This window comes from Watersipora subatra, chromosome 2 (assembly GCF_963576615.1).
Source record: "Watersipora subatra chromosome 2, tzWatSuba1.1, whole genome shotgun sequence".
Classification (NCBI taxonomy): domain Eukaryota; kingdom Metazoa; phylum Bryozoa; class Gymnolaemata; order Cheilostomatida; family Watersiporidae; genus Watersipora; species Watersipora subatra.
The window spans coordinates 61,341,258-61,347,920 of NC_088709.1; the positions used below are offsets into that span (position 1 = coordinate 61,341,258).

Here is a 6,663-nt window from a genome sequence, read left to right on the forward strand (position 1 = left end):
ATATATTCATGCTGCCAAATATGCCTGGTAGAGTCAGAGACACCCAATTTTTAAAACATAAATGTCAAACATGGGAGATTTGCATACCTGTGGCTACATTTATTACTTATACAATTTGATTTAGTCAATTCATTGCTACTGAGGCAAAACTGGGAAATATAGCATATGTGGGGCCCTTTGGATTATAAAAGGTTTCAGATAAGAGCTTTCGATGAAACCATGCAGTAACATTGAACACACTGTGCAGATTGCATGCATGTATATCTAACTCGCATTTATCAACATTGGTCAGCATATTTCTTTAAAAAAAGCCCAAACTTACTCAAAAGGAAAAAAATTGACTCTTTAAGCAACCCCGTCAAGGAGTTGAGTTTACAGAAAAGGAAAGCTCAATATAAGTACGTCAAACAAATTGCTCAAGTGAGTGCAACGGTGACAAATAAAATATTCTTAAAACACAATGAGTTTGTATAAATCTAAAAGTCTTTAGTGCAAATGGAGCAACCTATCAAAAGCAGGCCAAACAGCTGTTACATTACCAAAAGATTAAAAATCAAAGCATTCACAAGAATACCATAAAACATTTATCAACAAAAGTGGACTATTTTATTTCTGTCAAATAAAGCTGTAGAGCATCAAAACACTGAGCTCTATAATTGTCTTGCAAATTGTGTGACCATCTCCTGGCACCTCGAGTATAATGTGTGAAGTTGTGGTAGCTGTAACTAATGGCTCTGCAGAACGTTTAAAATATGATTTTAGCTAGAGATCTTAGAAGCGATTCGCAAGAGAACTTTGCTGATTGTAGACACGCCCAGCTACAGAAAGAACTTTAAGGTTGGATGTCATTCCAGTCACTGGATGCCTTTTTGGAAATTGAACATCAACTTGTTGTTTGAAGGTTAGGCAATCTAGACCACTTTGCCTCCACTGGTAAATATGCTGCTCTACCTGCAAAGAAACCAGTCATTAACCTGTTAGTATAGTTAAAAATTAGGAGAATGTTGAACACTACTCATTTTACAGACTTTCCCAAGATATCAAACCAGCTTTAAAACAAAACTGACTAAAAAGTGTGCTCCATCATGTTGTTTTAGAACGCTTAGGAGATTGGCCAGAAACTTGAAGAGTAGGCTTTTGCAGCTAGCTATATTGGTGGCTGTACTAAATGTAGGTCACACAGAAGATGCTTTACTACTGAAACTCTGCATAATTATGTTTGCCCTAAAGAGATTGCAGTTCTCACTATGTTGATGTTTTGCCTAAAAAAAATAAACCTAGTAAGCCTTAAAAAATTCTTGTTTCGATGTTGTTAACACAAGTTAACTCAATAAAAGTAAAAAACAACAAACATTATCATTAATGCTTTCTTTTAAGCTAAAGCTTTTTTGTCAAACTATTAGGTAAGAATGGTATCTTTTAAATATAAAATGTAATGAATAGTTGGGTTAAGAAAAGCTTTATTTTACAACCTAATAATTACAGCGTTACCATTCCTCTTATTTCTAAGCAAAATGCACCAAAATCTACAAAATTTTACACATTCAGCCTGTACTGTGATGAGAACCGTGTCTGTCCATATAAAGCCACCGTTGGATAATGGAAAAATATTGCATCCCGCTAGATTTGAACTTGCAACATTTACCTTGCTAGACTGACACTACAAAAACTATGCTAATTAACCTTGTAATAATTTGCAATATTTGAATGCATAATTATTGCAACTGATAATCTTTTACAGCACTCTACACTGCCAGGGTATTTGTTGGTACAAGCCAAGTTGATTCAAATCTTGAGCTGAGTAAAATTCCTAACTGTCTACACGGTCAATTTTTTCCATGCACAGATTGACTATGAATTGTATAAAAGTCCCTTTTCATTCAGTTGGCCTTTAACACTGTAAGGTTGGTGTGTATGAATATGCCTTTCACTGCAATGCATACGTGTACAAATTAAGCATAGGGTTACTGCCAGGTTACTCTGCAAAGCAGAGTTGTCCTCTCGTGCACTCCAAACAAATCCTAAATATTTAGGATTATACATTAATCATTAATTATATAGACATTATTGAAATTCTTTAAATAGTTTAGAAGTTTCTATTAAAACAGATTTTCAGCTTTTGTTTACACCATTTAGTCTCTGCTTATATGATAAAGCTACTCTTTGCCATTAGCATGTCTGTGCAAATGCGCTCGTTTATAACAGTTCATCTTCGTAGACTATTTGAGATGACCAGAATAAATTCTAGCTCAGCAAAAAATTTAACTCTGATGCTCATATCAACTGACTGGACAATTAAAAAACATTCAGTTTTGAAGGTAGTAAACATGAATTTGGAGATCAAACAGAAGGTGAGGTGAATAAAAGCCACAAAAGACAGGCTGATACTTGTTGCGGCTAGCTAACAAAGTAAAATCTGTGTCTGTATGACTTATCATTTATCCAGCGTCGGGAAGAGTTTGGGAGCAAGATAGATTTTGATGAGACTAGATATCATGACATTCAGCTTGGTATACAGACGGTCTCCAACCTACGAACGAGTTACGTTCCGAACAATTGTTTGTACAGTGAATTTGGTCGTAAGTTGCTTCAGTGCTATATTTTGTATTATACCTTATGCTTAAGGCCTACATGTATATAAGTATATTGAAGGTTTATATTAGTATGTTTAAGGCTTGTATAAGTAACCTGTAAATTGGTTTGTACTGAAAAAACTTTTTAATAAAATGGAGAGAATACTGTGGTGGACGCCGGGCCATGACACAGCATTTCTTATTGATCGTATGTGTTGTCCTTTTTTATTATATCGTTGTTTTAATCGTTATGCTAGAACTTATCTTTGTTGTCCTTTTTTATGTGTCGTCATTTTATTATACCGTTGTTTCACTCGTTATGCTATTGTTCTATCTGATATCATGTTATAACACTATCATTTATCGTCACTTTTATTGTTGTCATACCAACTCGCTAGCGATCCTATTTATTCACCTTGTTAGCCGGTGTTCTCACCGTTTGCCGTTAGGACGGAACAGTTGATATTACTGAATATAACGGAGCGCTCTCATTTATTTGAGCAGAGCAGATAGATGTACGCTCCTCGAATAGTGAAATTTCCTTCGCTAATAAAAAAGCTGAATGAAACTACACACACTCTCTTCTTTTTATTTATTAGTCTAGATCGTGCCAAGTAAAGGTCGGCAAACTCCTTTACAATACATACAGGAAAAATAAAAAAGTTCTTTACGCACTGGAGATACGTTCACACACTAATGCCCTGCAACGAACTGGGCAGAGGAAGGTGGATGCTAGGTGATGCTTCTATGTAGCGCCTCTTTCTGCCGCTAATAAGTCGGTAATACCGTCGGTATTATCGATGAATATACGCGCAGACCTGTTCGTATGTACCGTTGTGTGTAACTCGAATGTTCGTAAGTAGGAAACCGTCTGTATTAACACTCCAAAGCTTTCACTGATAGATCCCCTTCAAATATTTCTGATTTCTTGCGAGGCGAATCATTTTACATATTTTTGACAAAAATGACAATCTCTAATGACAAACTAGTTTAACAATGTATTGGTATCTATAATAGCGAACCCTATGCATCTCATCATTGCTCAAGTTTGGCAAGAATGTAAGCGATATTTTTAAGGACAACTATGAAAATTTTGTTAATAATTTTGGGAACTTTCACCAACTTGACACTTTACCCTATATGGCATTACTTATGTTGGTCAAACAAAAGCTTTACATAAATTATTTACATTGAGAGGAATTTGCGTTATAATAGGTATACATGTACATTATAGCAAAATTTGCTGTACAGCTATTCCAACCAGATAAAAATCTGACCTATGCCCATACTACAAAAAATTCATAATTTGAGTTAAAATACTTGGATTTAAGTTAGAATATGACCTAAAAGTCAATGAAAGGAACTTAAGTTTACTTTTCACATAGGAAACAAATACATTATGCTTATGAAACAATGCAAGTGTTTTGGCCTTAAAGTTTGGCTTATTAATGTATATACTTAAAAACATTACTTTTTATTTTGTGGGTTTTCACTGTCCACAAAAGACCCTGGTCCCCGTTAATCCCGAAAATTGAATGGTGACTGCAAAAAACAGCTATGACAGGCCGAACAGGATTTGGAACAAAAGGTACATTTCTCACAAACAGAGATTGTAAATGGTACAAAAATGCAAGTTAAGCAATACGAGTGTCATTCAGAGTTAAAAAAAGCTATAGCTTGTTGCATACTATTAGATACATCGTTCAAATACATATTATTGAAATTTTCGGACTAGCACAAAATTTTTCATTTCAATATTTGTAAAATACATCTAAAAAAATATTGTTTTTCACCAAGGTTCATTCTATGTCACTCAATATTTTGGTGTTTTGACACTCTAATTTACCTTCACTAAGTTCCTTTGTCCGCTCTCCTCCGACCAGAAACCTCCCCAAATATGTAAGCTTTTGTAACCTTGAATCGCCAATTCTTTAGATAACTTGTCTAGCACCAGAGTGGGTGCAGAACATGTTATAGCAACACCCTGCAATTAGTAATAACAAAATAGAAATATCACATTTTTTGAATGAATGATTTTCCGATTTAAATTAAACTCTTTTCATAGCTAATCAATTTGAAAGCTCATTGCTTGCTGCAAAAAAAGGAAAAAACTGAGCAAGCAGAAGTGCATCTGATATTATAGCTTATGACTCTCAATCCCAGCTTTGATATTTGTCACCATTGTGATTTGTAGGCAATAGAAGAACGCGAGTTAAGCAATGTAAAAACTTATTCATATTCTATTAAAAAAAGGACTTCAAATATTGAAGTGGTATTTCAAAAGCAATTACTCATTCGTAAAATTGATAGTCAGTAGTCTGACCCTGATCTGGACTTGGCTTTTAGATATTATTGCAAAGTAAAGTTTAGAGCTGGTCACCATAGGTTTTAACTGTGAGTTTCAGTTCCTATCCCAGACACTATGCTTACATATAGTCTGTACAAGTGCTATCATCAGTGGACAGGCAACCAGAATGCAAGAACATGACAACTATAAACATGCAATAATACTTAGTCAATACTAAGAATGATTATGAAGTTTAAGAATATTAATCAAAATTACGTACAGTGGCACTCGCATACCGTTGTTGCTTGAAAGGTATGTTTCCAAAAGAAAATCTTGTCATTTTTCTAAAAGATTACCAATGCTTAAAGGTTGACTTGCAAGAAAATTCACGCTACAGTTATTTGGTATCAAAAGATTCACCATGTCTTACTCTGTTGTGTTGCATGTGCAATATATGTAGAAATGTGATAACATGCTCTTAAAAGCTCAAAAGCGAAAAGTTAATCGCCGCCATCACAAAATTGCCGAAGATTAGAATCCCGTTCCAAACATGGGTCAAATGGAACGTAGCTCAACAAGATGGCTTCTGTTTACACTTTCATGCAACTTCATTCATTCAAATATTTTCACAATTACACTTCACGCATTCAATGAAACGATGTCTATTGTCCTCAAGCATCTGTTTCCTCATCACTGTATTGATGTCACTTTGAGCACTGATATCTCAAAACCTACCGTAAAAAATGGTTTAATTTTTAACCTTAGCTCGAAGGAATGCATATCATCATCTGATAAGCATGACAAGCCTGTTGGTCACCTGTGATAGTCAAAAAATGCTGCGGAAATTATGCGCGCTGTTTGGCAGGAAGCATGGGTCACATGATCAGATTGCGACTAGACGATTAGATCAACCCAAAACAAAATTGTAAACTAGCGAGCATCTATATTTGGTAAGAGCTCTTTGGCGAAACCCAAAGTTTATGTCATAAATTAGTGCTACAAGAAGTTTTATATTGAGCCTTTTACGGAACTTACAATTCATGTGAGAAGATCACATGTCAAAACAATAACCAAATCATTTTACTATGTCAGAGAAATGAATTGATTCCAATCTACGGCGGTTTCGGGATCGCGGAGATTAACTGTTTCTTTTTTAGCTTTTAAGAGCTTGTAATCACAGTTCTCCATATTTTGCACACACAACACAGCAGAGTAAGCCATGGTGAATCTTTTGATACCAAATAACCGTAATGAAATTTTGTTGCAAGTCAACCTTCAACAAGCAAAATGATAACAAGCTCCAGTACCATGCATTGACAACTTGGGCAGCTAAGTCGTACATGCAAATCAGATGAGTATTTTACGGTATTTTGGAAAGGCCAATAATTAACCAATATTTGAGTTTTCATCAAATTAAAGTACATTTAATGGGCCATTTTAGCAGCGCAAAGAAAGCACATTTCTGATGACCATTTGCACCAATTTAGGGCAGGTAGTAGGAGTGAAACAAATTGGTTCGACTTATTTTAGTCAAAAATGGAGAGAAGTATTAGCCAAATGAAAGTTTGTTACGGAAAGTTCTATCATAAGAACATAATTTGAAATAAATTCTATAATAAACCTCTTGCAGTTGCTTCATTTTGTCCTGCAAACACATTAAAATCTGTAATAGAAAACAAGACACCTATACAAAATCAAAACTGGTAGTTAATTTCTGTTAGTGATGACATATTTTTTATTGTAGTTCAACAATAGCACTATAAGTTCCAAACAGTGCATTAACTATTAATATGTGTCATGATC

General features: G+C 34.7%; 1 long non-coding RNA gene across 1 annotated transcript; it reads right to left on the minus strand.

Annotated features, from left to right (window-relative positions):
- Positions 1–242: 242 nt before the first annotated feature.
- Positions 243–4,519, minus strand: LOC137388614 (uncharacterized). Its single transcript, XR_010977973.1, has 2 exons — positions 4,420–4,519; positions 243–951 (listed from the first exon to the last, which is right to left on the minus strand). It is a non-coding gene; the product is annotated as an uncharacterized lncRNA (long non-coding RNA).
- Between the last annotated feature and the right edge of the window lie 2,144 nt (positions 4,520–6,663).